The 19,816-nt window shown below is 42.8% G+C and overlaps 1 protein-coding gene across 1 annotated transcript in view; it reads left to right on the top strand.

Moving 5' to 3' along the window:
- The window catches only part of LOC121579769 (coxsackievirus and adenovirus receptor homolog), a 74,816-nt gene that overhangs the window by 33,790 nt on the left and 21,210 nt on the right, over window positions 1-19,816 (top strand). The gene's annotated exons all lie outside the window — the stretch shown is intronic.

Raw genomic sequence — 19,816 nt, 5'->3', positions numbered from 1 at the left:
GTAGCTATCCGTTTATACAGGAAGTATTTTCTTTCAAACAAAGTAATACGGCTTTAACTTTGAATTTGACCTAAACTGACAATTTTACTGAGATACACAGGCTACCTCAACAAACACAGACACATCTCTCACGCTCACCCTGCCTGACATGCGCTAATTCTCTACTTCTTGTTTACACTTCGCTGTTAGCCCTGGAGCCTGAAATAGCCTGGTCCTAGAAACCTATTTTTGACATGCATTTTTCTGGATTTTTGTTGTTGTTATTCTGTCTGAGATGTGTCTGTGTTTGTTGAGGTAGCCTGTGTATCTCAGTAAAATTGTCAGTTTAGGTCAAATTCCAAGATAAAGCCGTATTACTTTGTTTGAGAGAAAATACTTCCTGTATAAATGGATAGCTACAATTCTTCTGATTGACAAGAAGTGTGTGTTTGAAGGAGAACAGGCTTGTGGATCCAGTAGGAAGACAACAGCCTGCGCCTCACACTGTGAGCGCAAGATACCACCTGTGAATTTCATTTAGCCTGTTGTTTCGGAGGACGGCATGGCGCTTCTGTCTCTCAACAACAGTTTTGGTCTTCCTTCTTTTACAGAACAATTTTCAAAACGGCCATAAAAAAAGAAAAAGGAAAAGAGGGAGTTCTTTTAGGGATATACAGTGAGGGGAAAAACACACACACTGTGAGGCTCTTTGGGGTCAAAGGGCGGGTTGAGAAAGAGGCTTATAGTCTGTGGTGGCCCCAGCCAACCATGCAGCCAACGGTTGATCGGAGAGGTGCTTTAGCTTGGCTAGAAGAGCCAGAACAGAGTCAGGGGATTGCAGACAGAGACACTGTCAGACTGTCATTGGGCATAAGGGTTTATTAGTGTCTGTTGGGTCTAGTGTTGTTGCTGCTACTCCCAGTGCTGCACCGCTTAAACTCACTTTCTGCTCGAAGACCTCTCAGGATGCCAGCCAATGGCATTATGAAATATTGTAAGTCGATAAGGAGGATAAGAGAACATTACACTACTGGTAGAATCTGTTCTGCTGTGAGGACCAGGGCCTAAAATGAACACCTACCAAATGGGGGTAGATTTTAGCACTGACGTGTAGGATGCCTATTTCACTAGCCACGTTGGCAGGTGGTCAGGGCTCCACAGTGCGAGCATTTGTGAATAAAAATAGTTAAGTATGATAACATTTTATAGTAAAATAAATGCTGTGGTAGCTGTTTTTCAAAGTATTTCTGCCGTTTTTGTTTCATAGCTGGTAAATTAATCGCACAAAGTCAAAGAACTACGAGTCCTATATAGCCTATCCCACCTCGTGCTGCATCACTGCCTGGCTGGGGGCTGTGCGCACGTGAAGAGCTGAGTGAAATATTCATTTTTAGAAGCACTGCACACAGGCATAAAAGTTGGTCTAATTTACTTGAAACTAAAGTCTGCTGAAATGTTTCTTGGCTATTTACAGTGCCTTCGGAAAGTATTCAGACCCCTTGACTTTTTCCACATTTTGTTACGTTACAGCCTTTATTTGAAAATTCATTCATTTGTTTTTTTCCCCTCATCACTCTACACACAATACCCCATAATGACAAAATCAAAAACAGGTTTTTAGAAATGTTTGTTAATTTATTACAAATAAAACAACTATTACATTTACATGTATTCAGACCCTTTACTCAGTACATTGTTGAAGCACCTTTGGCTGCAATTACAGCATAGTCTTCTTGGGTATGACGCTACAAGCTTGGCACACCTGTATTTGGGGAGTTTCTCCCATTCTTCTCTGCAGATCCTCTCAAGCTCTATCAGGTTGGATGGGGAGCGTTGCTGCACAGCTATTTTCAGGTCTCTCCAGAGATGTTCGATCAGGTTCAAGTCCGGGCTCTGGCTGGGCCACTCAAGGACATTCAGAGACTTGTCCCGAAGCCACTCCTGCGTTGTCTTGGCTGTGTGCTTAGGGTCATTGTCCTGTTGGAAGGTGAACCTTCGCCCCAGTCTGAGGTCCTGAGCGCTCTTGAGCAGGTTTTCATCAAGGAGCTCTCTGTACTTTGCTCCGTTCATATTTGCCTCGATCCTGACTAGTCTCCCAGTCCCTGCCACTGAAAACATCCCCACAGCATGATGCTGCCACCACCATGCTTCACCATAGGGATGGTGCCAGGTTTCCTCCAGACATGATGCTTGGCATTCAGGCCAGAGAGTTCAATCTTGGTTTCATCAGACCAGATAATCTTGTTTCTCATGGTCAGAGTCTTTAGGTGCCTTTTGGCAAACTCCAAGCAGGCTGTCATGTGCCTTTTACTGAGGAGTGGCTTCCGTCTGGCCACTCTACCATAAAGGCCTGATTGGTGGAGTGCTGCAGAGATGGTTGTCCTTCTAGAAGGTTCTCCCATCTCCACAGAGGAACTCTAGCTCTGTCAGAGTGACCATTGGGTTCTTGGTCACCTCCCTGACCAAGGCCCTTCTCCCCCGATTGCTCAGTTTGGCTGGGCGGCCAGCTCTAGGAAGAGTCTTGGTGGTTCCAAACTTCTTCCATTTAAGAATGATGGAGGCCACTGTGTTCTTGGGGACCTTCAATGCTGCAGAAATGTTTTGGTACCATTCCCCAGATCTGTGCCTCGACACAATCCTGTCTCGGAGCTCTACAGACAATTCCTTCGACCTCATGGCTTGGTTGTTGCTCTGACATGCACTGTCAACTGTGGAACCTTATACAGACAGGTGTGTGCCTTTCCAAATCATGTCCAATCAATTGAATTGACCACAGGTGGACTCCAAGTTGTAGAAACATCTCAAGGATGATCAATGGAAACAGGATGCACCTGCGAGTCAATTGCGAGTCTCATAGCAAAGGGTCTGAATACTTACGTAAATAAGGTATTTCTGTTTTTTTATTTATTATAAATTTGCAAACATTTCTAAAAACCTGTTTTCGGTTTGTCATTATGGGGTATTGTGTCTAGATTGCTGAGTGTTTTTATCTAATCAATTTTAGAATAAGGCTGTAACGTTACAAAATGCGGAAAAAGTCAAGGTTTATGAATACTTTCCGAAGGCACTGTACATTGTTTGGTTCACAATCAAGGTGGTTTTTCAATGTTTGAGTTTCACCTGCTAGGGAAGAGAAGACAACACTTCTGCTGGTCAGACTCAATCTCACAGGCACAAACATGACACGAGTCGCGTCACCACGGTAACCTCAGCTCTTAAAGGGGCAGGTGAACATTGTTGTCTCATCCGTGATATTTGTGAGTGACCGTCTCGATTCGGTCTCATGTAGCAACATTTGAAATGGTGTTTTTTACATTGGATAAAAGTAGAGACTCAGAGCAAGAAAATGGTAGATCATACACTACAGTTGAGGAACAATGGAAAAGTAATTCTGCTTCGAAAGTTGATAAACTTGGCCCTTGAATGTTTTGGTACACCTACTGGAGAGCTCTTCTTTGTCTGCACTCATTCAGAATCGTTCACACCCTCTTAAGCCTTAGCCCCACCCATCTCTTTAAGGATTCACATGTGAGGTCATGTGCTAAACAAAGTGAGTACGGTAGTGTACTAAACAACCAAAGATTTCAAGACTAAAGGCTGGTTTATACTACGTCTCTCGACATATCTGTAGACAGTTGTCGCTGTGACATCATGAATATTCTATTGTCGTCTGACATCAAAGTTGTCGTTATGAAGAAGTATAAGCACAAAAACAGCAGGCTACATGATATCAGCAGCCAGGTGGTCCAAAAGGGCATAATTTGTTTTGGTTAGTTTCTAGCTCGTTAGCTAGCTTGCCAGTTCAAATAATGACCATATCATATAGCTGACAATGTCTTAACTAATTTGTATTCACTATTATAGGAAAATAAAATCACTACAAGATCATTATTTACACGTTAATGGCAAGCTAATTACAGAAAATAGCTTACGGTTGTGAGTGTGACGAAATAAAAGCAGGGCATTCTACTGTAGAATTTTAGAACTTGGACACTGTCTCGTTGGCCTAATGTTATATCCTAATTTGACTTTGGTGCAGGTCATGTTGTCCGTCTCTGGTAAACACACACTATATCAAATAAAATCAAAGTTTATTTGTCACATGCAGAGGATACAGAAGGTGTAAACGATACAGTGAAATGGTTACTTATATAGTGGAGTCTTTTGTTGAGACATGCTAGCTAAACAATAAACCCAACTCATAACAGTACTACCCTGCATGAATATGCAGGTAGCTAAAGCTAACCAACTAGGTTCAATGTTAGCTAGCTAGCTAACATTAGGCTATAACTAGCAATGCAAATGTCTCTGAGATATGAATAATATTGCTACACAGATCATACATGTAATGTTAGCTAGCCAGCTAACGTTAGCTAGCTAGCTAACCAACGCTTTAACTTGCAATGAAAACGACTTTCTGACAAACTTAGAAACGTATAATATCTGAAAATGTGGCTAGCTAGACTCTTTCCCGTATTAATGGACTGCTCCAGTCTCAGCATTGAACTATGGATTTTTAACAGACATTTGTTTTTTAAGTGCACTTCACCCTTAAAGATCTGTGTGACTGTGCCACCCCCAACCCCTCTCCCCCTTCATGTGCAATGCTGGCATTGCCCAAATCCGCTGATGATTATTGATTATTCAACCAGTCAGAAATAAGGAGAAGCCAATAAGTGCTTTATTCCTCAGAGAACCTTCTCCCTCTCTGTCACGGATGCCATGGTTGCCCTTAGTTTGAAGATGTAATCCGGAGACGGGTGTTTTGTACAACAACCTTCTGCGTGTTCTATTTTCCTACACATACTGAGCAGCTCATGTTATAGACAGAAGCGTGCTATATGGCAGACCAATCCGAACTCATCTCTCAGCATGTCCAGCCCATCCATTATCATCCATTATTATTTTAATTTAATTTATTTTACCTTTATTTAACTAGGCAAGTCTGTTAAGAACAAATTCTTATTTACAATGACGGCCTACACCGGCCAAACCCGGACGACGCTGGGCCAATTGTGCGCCGCCCTATTATCTCAGCCTATCGTGACTAGCGGGAAGGTTCCTGTCTTTTTCCGTGGCTAAACCAACTAGGCTCGTAATTTAACAATTTTTATCGTATTTACAGATGGCATACAAGTTTGTTATTAAGGCACATGAAAGTTCACATGTTCCAGAAGGCATTTCAGCCAAAAATACGCATTTTGATAAATAAAATATTTACGTTCAAATGTCTCTCCTGTGAAGTAGTGACGCGCGACATATATTGGCTAGTAATCTGAGTGGCTGGTATATTTTAAAATCTACCTGCCACAGTGGCCAAAAAGTTAATTTTAGGCCCTGGTGAGGACATTATGCTGCTCCAGACATATCACACAGACACACTGCCATTTGTTGTCTCAATATTGTAGCTTAACAGAGTGCGTAGACACAGAAAATGTTATCTGGAATGTGCGGGAAAGTATACATTATTTTTAACCCTCAAAGCATAACCTTTCAACTGATGATAACGTTCAGCATGGTTGTAGTTTTAAGGACAACTGAAAACATGGTTTAATCGTTGTCACCGGTACTTAAATTTGTAGTCTCTTTCATCGCGCTCTATCTTCCAGGCCCTTGTTTAGAATGATGGCTCAGTCTTAATAGGCATCTCACTGCCTTGACTGGATTCCAGGTGATGACTGGTCCTTACTTTACCACAAAAATATTAAACCTCTGAGCAACATGTAAAAAGAAGGAGAGGTTACCGAAAAAATTGTGAAGGACTTCTTTCTTACAGCGCTTCAAATCCCACTTGATGCTGTCGATAAAATCCAACTTGAACGTGTACACCGTTTCGGACAAAGAGGACAGACATATGAGCGTCCAATCGTTGCCAAATTTGCTTTCTTTAAGGATAAAGTAATGGTTAAAAGCCTAGGTAAAAGACTTGCTGGCACGAAAATAGGCATGAATGAATAGTTCCCGAGGGAGATTGCAGAACGGCGCAAAGTTCTGTACCCAATCTTCAAGAAAAATAGATTAAAAGGGAAGCGGTTTGCTCTCGTAGTCGTTGAACTGTATATTGACAACCAAATGTTCCGCGACATAAAGACTACTCCATGGCTATTCTGAAAGTTCTAATAAAGGAGTCGAATAATGGAACACTCAAATACTAGCCATGGTAGGGATTGTAATAATAAAACACATTTCTAGTATTTCTAGTATTTTAGAAAGGGATAAGACGGCATTACAAGAAAGGATAACAAGTGAAATTATACATCTTCAAATATAACTAACTAATTAGAACACAATTACTTAATCAACATAGTGGAGATAAAAACATAGCAAATAGAAGTCACAGTATGTGTGGATGTATTGTGATGGAAGGTGTGGTGTGAGTCTTGTGTTTGGAAAAGTGTGGCGTTAAGTGAGAAAGGAAATGGTAGCATATCCCAGAACCAAAGTGTGTCTGTGAGCAGGGGTTGTGAGAGAGAGCTTTCAATTTTGTGCAGATGAGGGAAATACATTTAAAAATAAAGTATACAATACAAATTTGTATTGTCCTATCATGATGGAACAGTCCCCAACCCTATATCCTAGACACCCACCTGAACGACCCATACACCAAAGAGAAGTCCCTATCAGTTTTATGACCCTGCTGTAAGTTGCCTATATGCAACCAAAACAGAGACCTACTAAAGCAGCACCGCCCCCTCAAGACTCTGAGCCTGCCTGGCAGGGTTGGTCCTACAAAGCCAGAGCCCCCTGATGGGAGAGCATAGTATACAAGGAAATTCTCAAAGCTGCTAATGAGAACCTTGACGACCTTGTACCTAGCCGTTGAGGATTCCGGTGTGGTACCCCCACCCAGGTAGTGGCAGTGCTGGCAACGCTGGCTGCAGTAACCCATGGGGAGTGGGTCACACTCGGACAAACCGAGAGGGGGCATATTATTGTGGCCCTGGTGGCACAAAATAATCAAAGGTCTGACTGCACGGAGATGCTTGGGAAAAATGGTTACAACGGGGGACCAGAGTGTTTGTGTTTCAGGGGAAGAGGGTGGATCTGATCTCCATCACCTAGGACTTGACATAGGTTAATCAAATCAAAATTTTTGCTCAATCTTGCATGCTTTCTCAAACAGCTGTAACTGTATATGCATTCGTAAATCAGGTCCTTTCTTGAGTTGGGCTCTGGGATGTAACAAGCGTTGAGCATCTTATGGTTGATTGTGGAGGAAAGGGGTTGAGTGTGTAAGGATGTTAGGGAGAATATAGGATGAACCACAATAATTGTTTGCTAAAATAATAATTGCTTGACAAAAATGTAATGTAATACAATGGCAATCCGGGTTATAGGTAACAACCCTTCCCATGAACTGCCAACATTATTACGCATATTAATTGATAATGATAGAAATTAAGATATGCAAGATATCTGAATAGATATTTTTAATAGCATATATATATATATATATATATATATACACACACAGTGAGGGGAAAAAAGTATTTGATCCCCTGCTGATTTTGTACGTTTGCCCACTGACAAAGATATGATCAGTCTATAATTTTAATGGTAGGTTTATTTGAACAGTGAGAGACAGAATAACAACAAAAAAATCCAGACAAACGCATGTCAAAAATGTTATAAATTGATTTGCATTTTAATGAGGGAAATAAGTATTTGACCCCTCTGCAAAACATGACTTAGTACTTTGTGGCAAAACCCTTGTTGGCAATCACAGAGGTCAGACGTTTCTTGTAGTTGGCCACCAGGTTTGCACACATCTCAGGAGGGATTTTGTTCCACTCCTCTTTGCAGATCTTCTCCAAGTCATTAAGGTTTCGAGGCTGACATTTGGCAACTCGAACCTTCAGCTCCCTCCACAGATTTTCTATGGGATTAAGGTCTGGAGACTGGCTAGGCCACTCCAGGACCTTAATGTGCTTCTTCTTGAGCCACTCCTTTGTTGCCTTGACCGTGTGTTTTGGGTCATTGTCATGCTGGAATACCCATCCACGACCCATTTTCAATGCCCTGGCTGAGGGAAGGAGGTTCTCACCCAAGATTTGACGGTACATGGCCCCGTCCATCGTCCCTTTGATGCGGTGAAGTTGTCCTGTCCCCTTAGCAGAAAAACACCCCCAAAGCATAATGTTTCCACCTCCATGTTTGACGGTGGGGATGGTGTTCTTGGTCATAGGCAGCATTCCTCCTCCAAACATGGCGAGTTGAGTTGATACCAAAGAGCTCCATTTTGGTCTCATCTGACCACAACTCTTTCACCCAGTTCTCCTCTGAATAATTCAGATGTTCATTGGCAAACTTCAGATGGGCATGTATATGTGCTTTCTTGAGCAGGGGGACCTTGCGGGCGCTGCAGGATTTCAGTCCTTCACGGCGTAGTGTGTTACCAATTGTTTTCTTGGTGACTATGGACCCAGCTGCCTTGAGATCATTGACAAGATCCTCCCGTGTAGTTCTGGGCTGATTCCTTACCGTTCTCATGATCATTGCTACTCCACGAGGCGAGATCTTGCATGGAGCCCCAGGCCGAGGGAGATTGACAGTTATTTTGTGTTTCTTCCATTGTTGTCACCTTCTCACCAAGCTGCTTGGCGATGGTCTTGTAGCCCATTCCAGCCTTGTGTAGGTCTACAATCTTGTCCCTGACATCCTTGGAGAGCTCTTTGGTCTTGGCCATGGTGGAGAGTTTGTAATCTGATTGATTGATTGCTTCTGTGGACAGGTGTCTTTTTATACAGGTAACAAGCTGAGATTAGGAGCACTCCCTTTAAGAGTGTGCTCCTAATCTCAGCTCGTTACCTGTATAAAAGGCACCTGGGAGCCAGAAATCTTTCTAATTGAGAGGGGGTCAAATACTTATTTCCCTCATTAAAATGCAAATCAATTTATAACATTTTTGACATGTGTTTTTCTGGATTTTTTTGTTGTTATTCTGTCTCACTGTTCAAATAAACCTACCATTAAAATTATAGACTGATAATTTCTTTGTCAGTGGGCAAACGTACAAAATCAGCAGGGGATCAAATACTTTTTTCCCTCACTGTATGTATATATATATATATACACATACACACAGTGGGGAGAACAAGTAGTTGATACACTGCTGATTTTGCAGGTTTTCCTACTTACAAAGCATGTAGAGGTCTGTAATTTTTATCATAGGTACACTTCAACTGTGAGAGACGGAATCTAAAACAAAAATCCAGAAAATCACATTGTATGATTTTTAAGTAATTAATTTGCATTTTATTGCATGACATAAGTATTTGATACATCAGAAAAGCAGAACTTAATATTTGGTACAGAAACCTTTGTTTGCAATTACAGAGATCATACGTTTCCTGTAGGTCTTGACCAGGTTTGCACACACTGCAGTAGGGATTTTGGCCCACTCCTCCATACAGACCTTCTCCAGATCCTTCAGGTTTCGGGGCTGTCGCTGGGCAATAGGGACTTTCAGCATTCTCCAAAGATTTTCTATTGGGTTCAGGTCTGGAGACTGGCTAGGCCACTCCAGGACCTTGAGATGCTTCTTACGGAGCCACTCCATAGTTGCCCTGGCTGTGTGTTTCGGGTCGTTGTCATGCTGGAAGACCCAGACACGACCCATCTTCAATGCTCTTACTGAGGGAAGGAGGTTGTTGGCCAAGATCTCGCGATACATGGCCCCATCCATCCTCCCCTCAATACGGTGCAGTCGTCCTGTCCCCTTTGCAGAAAAGCATCCCCAAAGAATGATGTTTCCACCTACATGCTTCATGGTTGGGATGGTGTTCTTGGGGTTGTACTCATCCTTCTTCTTCCTCCAAACACGGCAAGTGGAGTTTAGACCAAATAGCTCTATTTTTGTCTCATCAGACCACATGACCTTCTCCCATTCCTCCTCTGGATCTTCCAGATGGTCATTGGCAAACTTCAGACGGGCCTGGACATGCGCTGGCTTGAGCAGGGGGACCTTGCGTGCGCTGCAGGATTTTAATCCATGACGGCGTAGTGTGTTACTAATGGTTTTCTTTGAGACTGTGGTCCCAGCTCTCTTCAGGTCATTGACCAGGTCCTGCCGTGTAGTTCTGGGCTGATCCCTCACCTTCCTCATGGATCATTGATGCCCCACGAGGTGAGATCTTGCATGGAGCCCCAGACTGAGGGTGATTGACCGTCATCTTGAACTTCTTCCATTTTCTAATAATTGCGCCAACAGTTGTTGCCTTCTCACCAAGCTGCTTGCCTATTGTCCTGTAGCCCATCCCAGCCTTGTGCAGGTCTACAATTTTATCCCTGATGTCCTTACACAGCTCTCTGGTCTTGGCCATTGTGGAGAGGTTGGAGTCTGTTTGATTGAGTGTGTGGACAGGTGTCTTTTATACAGGTAACGAGTTCAAACAGGTGCAGTTAATACAGGTAATGAGTGGAGAACAGGAGGGCTTCTTAAAGAAAAACTAACAGGTCTGTGAGAGCCGGAATTCTTACTGGTTGGTAGGTGATCAAATACTTATCATACAATCATACAATCAAATACTTAAATCATACAATGTGATTTTCTGGATTTTTGTTTTAGATTCCGTCTCTCACAGTTGAAGTGTACCTATGATAAAAATTACAGACCTCTACATGCTTTGTAAGTAGGAAAACCTGCAAAATCGGCAGTGTATGAAATACTTGTTCTCCCCACTGTATAAACATGTAATTTCCCTCTTTCACAAATCCCCATTCTTCCTTCCTTCCCCTGCTCAGCATTTCTCTCTCCTCTCCTTCCCCCTCTCCTCTCGGTCTCTCAAGTGCTGTAGCAGCAGCAGCATTCTCAGTAGGATCTGTTGCCAGGAGACGGGATTCTCTCCTCATTGTGCTCTGACAAAGGGGGTCTACAATCAGCACAACTGGGAAGAATCTGGGCCCCTGGGGACCCCCACACCACAATCGGGTGTAGGTGGGAGGGCTGCTGGGGGGATATGGGGAACAGGGTGGAGTTGGGGGGGCTCTTACACACACATTCCTGTCATCCAGTGCTGGTCGCCAGGTAACCATGCTTGGATGTACCGTGTCAGACATGCACAATTTGTGGGTAAGAGGAGCCAGTCATTCAGTCACATGGAGGGAAGCAGGCATGAATAGTCATTACTTTTTTAATTAGGTACTCATTGTACCTCTACACACACTCAGCACACACACATGTACATTACACATTTTAAGAGATGCTCTTATCCAGAGAGACTTACAGGAGCAATTAGGGTTAAGTGCCTTGCTCAAGGACACAGACAGATTTTTCACCTAGTCGGTTCGGGCATTCAAACCAGCGACCTTTAATGGCCAACGTTCTTAACCACTAGGCTACCTGCCACACACACACTCAACACACCGCAACAGAAGGCAGACAGGCAGTTGCCCACTAATATGGTCAAAAAAGTGTCCGTGCGTGCGCATTTACCCACATTGACCAGCAGATTAATCTTCATAGTGGTCCTTTTCCCGAGACCGTAATAATAGGTTCTGTTATCACCCTCTATTTGCTGTTTGAGGGGCCATTTCCCTGAAACAGGCTGACATGACTGGATAAAGACTGAAGGACATCCCATAATATAACCAAGTGATTACACATGCAGAGCTAATTATGTTCCAGCTGTTGGAACATCCACATGTCATAGAACAGCTCTCTGGCAGCACTGGGTTCCACCTACTTAATCAGAATTGTTGTCCTTCATTGTTATGGCTCTAGTTGTCGCATGAAAGGATCTAGCATAATCTATCCGCCACCACTTTCATTGTCCTTAAATATATATTGTTTCTCATTTTGTGTTTCATCATTATTTACTTCCCAGCAATTGATTTACCATCGGCTTATCTAGCAGATCATATTTGGTCAGAACTCATTTTCATGCTACACCATGCCAGTTTATTAAAATGATTGAAATGATTTTTTTAGTGGGCTCATATCTCCATTACAGTAATATGCATGGTGTATAAAAGCCACAGACATCTGGGTGTTTTTATATGTAGTGTTAAAGTATGGCGGATGTCCTGAATGTCTCTTCACTAGGGACTTGAACAGTGGAGAATACAGAGTAATGGCTCAGACACCATTAGCGTCACTTGCATTTTTATGTGGCTATTACTGGCTAATCAAAAATCAGCTTATGAGGGAGAGGGGCATTTTTTTAATGGACAGTTGACTACTTTATTTTTTTGTTCTTTAGTTTTGAGGGTACTTTATAGGCAATTTTCCGAGCACTGGGAGTATTAGCCTACCCAAGAGCGAGGGGAGGAGAGAAGGGGAGAGGTAGTTGAGTTTAAGGAGGTAGTGGTCATAAATTCCACTTTGTTGACGTAATGTTGAATTAACCTTAAATCACACAGAACACTGCTATCTCCTCTTTTCAGAGCTGCCTGCCTGCCTGTCAGCCTGTTCTCATCTGAACCCTCATAACATGCGCTGCAGAAAGCTTAAATGTGACTAGATGATCGCATGAAATAGCACTTTTCCCTTAGTGTGTGTGTGTAGTTGTGGAGAGAGGGAGAGACGTCATTGAGTATCAACTGTAATAAAGTCAAAAGTAGCACAAGTTCATCGAGGTCCCATCAATTAGATAGAAAACAACATCTTGCCCCCTGATAAAACGTCAAGGGAAACAATTCCCTGATAAACAGTTCCAGCTGGATGGAATGTGTTTCAAAAATGTAATTTTCTATTTTTGCATGTCGGCTGTTTCTCTGCTATTTACCAGCGCCTGATGAATTGATACATAGTTCTCTGTCACGTAGACGTCAGTGTTGACTTTAATAGACGTTCATCTCACTTTGTTTCTATTACTCTGATTTCACTGGTGTTGTCTGCTGCTCAGGGCTGTGACTGAGTCGCTGTGAACAAGGACGTCTGTCAGATCCAATGGACAACAGAATCAGCTGCCGCAGCAATGTGGGGTTCATAGCTGTTAGAGCTTAGTGTTTTGTGACCATATGAAACGCTGTAAGGGCCTTCTCGCTCTCTCTAAATTTAATTCAATGGGCTTTATTGGCATGGGAAACATATGTTTACATTGCCAAAGCAAATGGAATACTAAATAAACAAAAGGGAAATAAACAAGGGAAATAATCAGTAAACATTACACTCACAAAAGTATTACAATTATATTTGTGTTGTAAGTATGAAAGGGAAAATAAACAGATAAATATGGGTTGTATTTACAAGGTTTGTGCTCCACTGGTTGCCCTTTTCTCATGGCAATGGGCCACAAATCTTGCTGCTGTGATTGCACACTGCGGTATTTCGCCTAACAGATATGGGAGTTTATCAATGTTAGATTTGTTTTCAAATTCTTTGTAGGTCTGTGTGATCTGTGGGAAATATGTCTCAAATGCGGTCATACATTTGGCAGAAGGTTAGGAAGTGTAGCTCAGTTTCCACCTCATTTTGTGGGCAGTAGGCACATAGCCTGGCTTCTCTTGAGAGCCAGGTCTGCCTGTGGTGGCCTCTCTCAATAGCAAGGCAATGCTCACTGAGTCTGTACATAGTCAAGGATTTTCTTAATTTTGGGTCAGTCAGTGGTCAGGTATTCTGCCAATGTGTACTCTCTGTTTAGGGCCAGATAGCTTTCCAATTTGCTCTGTTTTTTGGTTGATTCTTTCCAGTGTGTCAAATAGTTATCTTTTTGCTTTCTCATAATTTGGTTGGGTCTAAATGGCTGAGGGGACTCTTTAGGTTAATCTCTCTGTAGGGGAGGGCTTTGTGTTTGAATGTGTGGGCAACGCTTCCTTTTAGGTGGTTGTAGAATTTAACAGCTCTTTTATGGATTTTGATAACTAGCAGGTATAGTCCTAATTCTGCTCTGCATGCATTGTTTGGGGTTTTGCGTTGTACAATTGGGTGTTTGTCCCATTTTGGGAATTCTTGGTTGGTGAGTGGACCCCAGACCTCACAATCAAAGGGCAATGGGTTCGATAACTGTTTGAAGTATTTTTAGCCAGACGCTAATTGGGATGTTGTTTTATGTTCCTTTTGATGGCATAGATGGCTCTTCTTGCCTTGTCTCTTAGATCGTTCACAGCCTTGTGGAAGTTACCTGTGGTGTTGATGTTTAGGCCGAGGTAGGTATAATTCTTTGTGTGCTCTAGGGCAACACTGTCTAGATAGAATTTGTATTTGGTGTGTTGGCTACTGGACCTTTTTTGGAACACCATTATTTTTGTCTTACTGAGATTTGCTGTCAGGGCCCCAAGTCTGACAGAATCTGTGGGGAAGATCTAGGTGCTCTCCTAGTTGCCCTCCCTGGTTGGGGACAGAAGTACCAGATCATTTGCAAACAGTAGATATTTGATTTCTGAGTCCAGTAGGGTGAGGCAGACTGTTCTAGTGCCCTCGCCAATTCATTGTTACTCTATATATGTTGAAGAGGGTGGGGCTCAAGCTACATCCCTGTCTCACCCCACGGCTCTGAGGAAAGGAATCTATGTGTTTATTGCCAATTTTAACTGCACACTTGTTGTTTGCGAACATTGATTTTATAATGTCATATGCTTTCCCCCCCCCAACACCGCTTTCCATCAATTTGTATAGCAGACCCTTATGCCAAATTCAGTCAAAAGCTTTTTTGAAATCAACAAAGCATGAGAAGACTTTGCTTTTGGTTTTGTTTGTTTGTCAAAAAAGGGTGTGCAGGGTGTATACGTGGTCTGTCGTACGGTATTTTGGTAAGAAGCCAATTTGACATTTGCTCAGGACATTGTTTTCACTGTGGAAGTATTGGAGTCTGCTGTTGATGATACTGCCAAGGATTTTTCCGAGATTGCTGCTGACTCAGATTCCACGGTAATTATTGGGGTCAAATTTGTCTCCATTTTTGTGGATTTGGGTGGTCAGACCTTGGTGCCAAATATTAGGGAAGATGCCAGAGCTGAGAATAATGTTGAAGAGTTTAAGAATAGCCCATTTGAATTTGTTGTCTGTATATTTCATCATTTCGTTTAGTATACCATCAACACCTTAGGCCGTTTTGGGTTGGAGGGTTTGTGTTTTGTCCTGTAGCTCATGCAATGTAATTGGAGAGTCCAGTGGGTTCTGGTAGTCTTTAATAGCTAATCTTACATTTTGTAAATTATCATGTATATGTTTTTGCTCTTGGTTCTTTGTTATATGGCCGAAAAGGTTGGAGAAGTGGTTTATCCATGCATCTCCATTGTGGATAGATAGCTCTTCATTGTTTAGTGTGTTCCAATTTTCCTAGAAGTGATTTGATTCTATGGATTCTTCAATCACAATGAGCTGTTTTCTTTTTTGTTAGTGTATTTCTGTATTGTTTTAGTGTTCCACCATAGTGAAGCTAAGCTTTTCTGGTTCTGTGTTTTTGGTTGGATAGGTTTCTCAATTTCATTCTGAGGTTTTTTCCATTCTTCATCAAACCATTTCTCGTTGTAATTGGTTGTCTTAGGTTTTCTGCCGGAATTTAAATTTGATATCTTAGATGATAGGTCAAATATATTGTTCCAGCTTCCTACTGCAAAGTTTACACCTTCACTATGGCAGGAAAACATTTTGTCCAGTAAGTTGTCTAGGAGAGATTGGATTTGTTGTTGGCCAATAGTTTTTTGGTAGGTTTCTACATTACCCTGCTTCCATCTATAGCATTTCTTAATAGAATGCAGTTTGTTCGGCTTCGATGCCTCATGGTTGGTTATTGTTCCGTTCAAGTAGATGTTGATTTTGCTGTGATCTGATAGGAGTGTCAGTGGGCTGGCTGTGAACACTCTGAGAGACTCTGGGTTGAGGTTGGTGAAAAAGTAGTCTACAGTACTACTGCCAAGAGATGAGCGATAGGTGTACCTACCGTAGGAGTCCACTCGAAGACTACCATTGACGATGTACATACCCAGCGTGCGACTGAGCTACAGGAGTTGTGACCCGTTTTAGTTGGTTATGTTGTCGTAGTTGTGTCTAGGGGGGCATAGGGGGAGGGAATGCTGTTACCTCCAGGTAGGTGTTTGTCCCCCTGTGTGCTGAGGGTGTCAGGTTCTTGTCCAGTTCTGGCATTTAGGTCACCACCGATTAGTACATGTCCCTGGGTCTGGAAATGATTGATCTCCCCCTCTAGGATGGAGAAGCTGTCTTCATTCAAGTATGGGGATTCTAGTGGAGGGATACAGGTAGCACAGATGAGGACATTTTTCTCTGTTGAGAGAATTTCCTTTTGAATTTCTAGCCAAATGTGAAATGTTCCTGTTTTGATTAATTTAATAGAGTGAGTTAGGTCTGCTCTATACCAAAGTAGCATACTCCCTTTCCTGTTTCACACCTGGTAGGTTAGTGGATGGGACTACCATCTCTCTGTAACCTAGAGGACAACCAGTGGGTCCATCTCCTCTATAGCATGTTCCAAGTGTTTTTAAGGGAATTCTACTCCTATTTACATTTTTGTGCTTTTCATTCTTATTCGACCTACCTATTGATTGTGAACCATTGTGTAAGGAGGAATATAAAGTTGTGGTCAAAAGTTTTGAGAATGACACAAATACTAATTTTCACAAAGTCTGCTGCCTCAGTTTTGATGATGGCAATTTTCATATACTCCAGAATGTCATGAAGCGTGATCAGATGAATTGCAATTAATTGCAAAGTCCCTCTTTGCCATGAAAATGAACTTAATCCCCCAAAAACATTTCCACTGCATTTCAGCCCTGCCACAAAAGGACCAGCTGACATCATGTCAGTGATTCTCTCGTTAACACAGGTGAGTGTGTTGACAAGGACAAGGCTGGAGATCATTCTGTCGTGCTGATTGAGTTAGAATAACAGACTGGAAGCTTTAAAAGGAGGGTGGTGCTTGAAATCATTGTTCTTCCTCTGTTAACCATGGTTACCTGCAAGGAAACACGTGCCGTCATCATTGCTTTGCACAAAAAGGGCTTCACGGGCAAGGATATTGCTGCTAGTAAGATTGCACCTAAATCAACCATTTATCGGATCATCAAGAACTTCAAGGAGAGAGGTTCAATTGTTGTGAAGAAGGCGTCAGGCCGCACAAGAAAGTCCAGCAAGTGCCAGGACCGTCTCCTAAAGTTGATTCAGCTGTGGGATCGGGGCACCACCAGTGCAGAGCTTGCTCAGGAATGGCAGCAGGCAGGTGTGAGTGCATCTGCACGCACAGTGAGGCGAATAATTTTGGAGGATGGCCTGGTGTCAAGAAGGGCAGCAAAGAAGCCACTTCTCTCCAGGAAAAACCTCAGGGACAGACTGATATTCTGCAAAAGGTACAGGGATTGGACTGCTGAGGACTGGGGTAAAGTCATTTTCTCTGAATCCCCTTTGCGATTGTTTGGGGCATCTGAAAAACACCTTGTCCGTAGAAGACAAGGTGAGCGCTACCATCAGTCCTGTGTCATGCCAACAGTAAAGCATCCTGAGACCATTCATGTGTGAGGTTGCTTCTCAGCCAAGGGAGTGGGCTCACTCACAATTTTGCCTAAGAACACAGCCATGAATAAAGAATGGTACCAACACATCCTCCAAGTTCTCCCAACCATCCAAGAACAGTTTGGTGACGAACAATGCCTTTTCCAGCATGATGGAGCACCTTGCCATAAGGCAAAAGTGATAACTAAATGGCTCGGGGAACAAAACGTCGATATTTTGGGTCCAAGGCCTGGAAACTCCTCAGACCTTAATCCCATTGAGAACTTGTGGTCGATCTTCAAGAGGCGGGTGGACATACAAAAACCCACAAATTCTGACAAACTCCAAGCATTGATTATGCAAGAATGGGCTGCCATCAGTCAGGATGTGGCCCAGAAGTTAATTGACAGCATGCCAGGGCGGATTGCAGAGGTCTTGAAAAAGAAAGGTCAACACTGCAAATATTGACTCTTTGCATTAACTTAATGTAATTGTCAATAAAAGCCTTTGACACTTATGGAATGCTTGTAATTATACTTCAGTATACCATAGTAACATCTGACAAAAATTTCTCATAACACTGAAGTAGCGAACTTTGTGAAGACCAATACTTGTCATTCTCAAAACTTTTGCCCACGACTGTACAGTATGTATGAGTGTGTATATGAGTGTCTTCTGATCACCATGGAAATTACATGAACAAAGATATAAACGCAACATGCGTTCAGAAAACCAGTCCGTATCTGGTTTGCCACATGCAGCGTGTAGAGTTGATGAGGCTGTTGATTGTGGCCTGTGGAATGTTGGCCCACTCCTCTTCAATGGCTGTGCGAAGTTGGCGGGAACTGAAGCACGCTATTGTACACGTTGATCCAGAACATCCCAAACATGCTCAATGGGTGACATGTCTGGTGAGTATGCAGACTATGGAAGAACTGGGACATTTTCAGCTTCCAGGAATTGTGTACAGATCCATGCGACATGGGGCCGTGCATTATCATGCTAAAATATGAGGGGATGGCAGTGGATGAATGACATGACAATGGGCCTCAGGATCTAGTCACAGTATTTCTGTGCATTGAAATTGCCGTCGATAAAATGCAATTTTGTTTGTTGTCCATAGCGTATGCCTGCCCATACCATAACCCCATCGCCACCATGGGGCACTCTGTTCACAACGTTGACATCAGCAAACCGCTCGCCCACACGACGCCATACACGCTGTCTGCCTTCTGCCCAATACAGTTGAAACCGGGATTCATCCATGAAGAGCACACTTCTCCAGCGTGCCAGTGGCCATCCAAGGTGAGCATTTGCCCACTGAAGTCGGTTACGCCGCCAAACTGCAGTCAGGTCAAGACCCTGGTGAGGACGACGAGCACGCAGATGAGCTTCCCTGAGACGGTTTCTGACAGTTTGTGAAAAATTATTCGCTTGTGCAAACCCACAGTTTCATCAGCTGTCCGGGTGGCTGGTCTCAGACGAACCCGCAGGTGAAGAAGGATGTGGAGGTCCTGGGCTGGTGTGGTTTCACGTGGTCTGTGGTTGTGAGGCCAGTTCGACGTAGTGCCAAGGTCTCTAGAACGACATTGAAGAGGCGGCTTATGGTAGAGAAATTAACATTAAATTATCTGGCAACAGCTCTGGTGGACATTCCTGCAGTCAGCAAGCCAATTGCACACTCCCTAAAAACTTGAGACATCTGTGGCATTGTGTTGTGTGACAAAACTGCACATTTAAGAGTTGCCTTTTATTGTCCCCAGCAAGGTGCACCAGTGTAATGATCGTGCTATTTAATCAGCTTCTTGATATGCCACACCTGTCAGGTGGATGGATTATCTTGGCAAAGGATAAATGCTCATTAACAGGGATCTAAACTAATTTGTGCACAAACTTTGAGAGCAATAAGCTTTTTGTGTGTATGGAACATTTCTGGGATATTTTATTTAATCTCATGAAACATGGGACCAACACTTTACATGTAATTAGAATTATAACAAAGTCAAAAATAAACATTTAGCTTAACATTTTGAGGCTTAAAATCAAAGCAAAGCGGTTTCGTGATGTATTTAGTTTGAGAATTTAGACGTGAGCCAGCAACTTTTGACAGAATGGTTTCCTCTGGAAAAACAAACTGTTGCTTAGCAACCGAATACCAACGGGTTCTGTGGAGAGAAAAAAGTAATAGTTCCAATATTTGGATAATTGTTGTGATTGGAGGATAGCTGTGAGGCTTATCGAATCAGGATCAACTCCTCTGTTCTCCGCAAGCTAATTAAGGATAGAATGTTCATATTTGAAGATGGCAGAAATGCCAGTCTCAGAACTGCCCATGGCCTGCATCCAAAACCTGCTCCAACCCCTGCTTACTTTAGATTACAGAATGCAGTTTCAACCCAGGCTCTGGTCTCTCGTGTGTGTGTGTGTGTGTGTGTGTGTGCCCACCGTATG

Source organism: Coregonus clupeaformis, chromosome 13 (assembly GCF_020615455.1).
Source record: "Coregonus clupeaformis isolate EN_2021a chromosome 13, ASM2061545v1, whole genome shotgun sequence".
In the NCBI taxonomy this organism is placed as follows: Eukaryota; Metazoa; Chordata; class Actinopteri; order Salmoniformes; family Salmonidae; genus Coregonus; species Coregonus clupeaformis.
The sequence above is the reverse complement of the archived record's forward strand: the minus strand, read 5'-3'. Positions and strand labels throughout refer to the sequence as shown.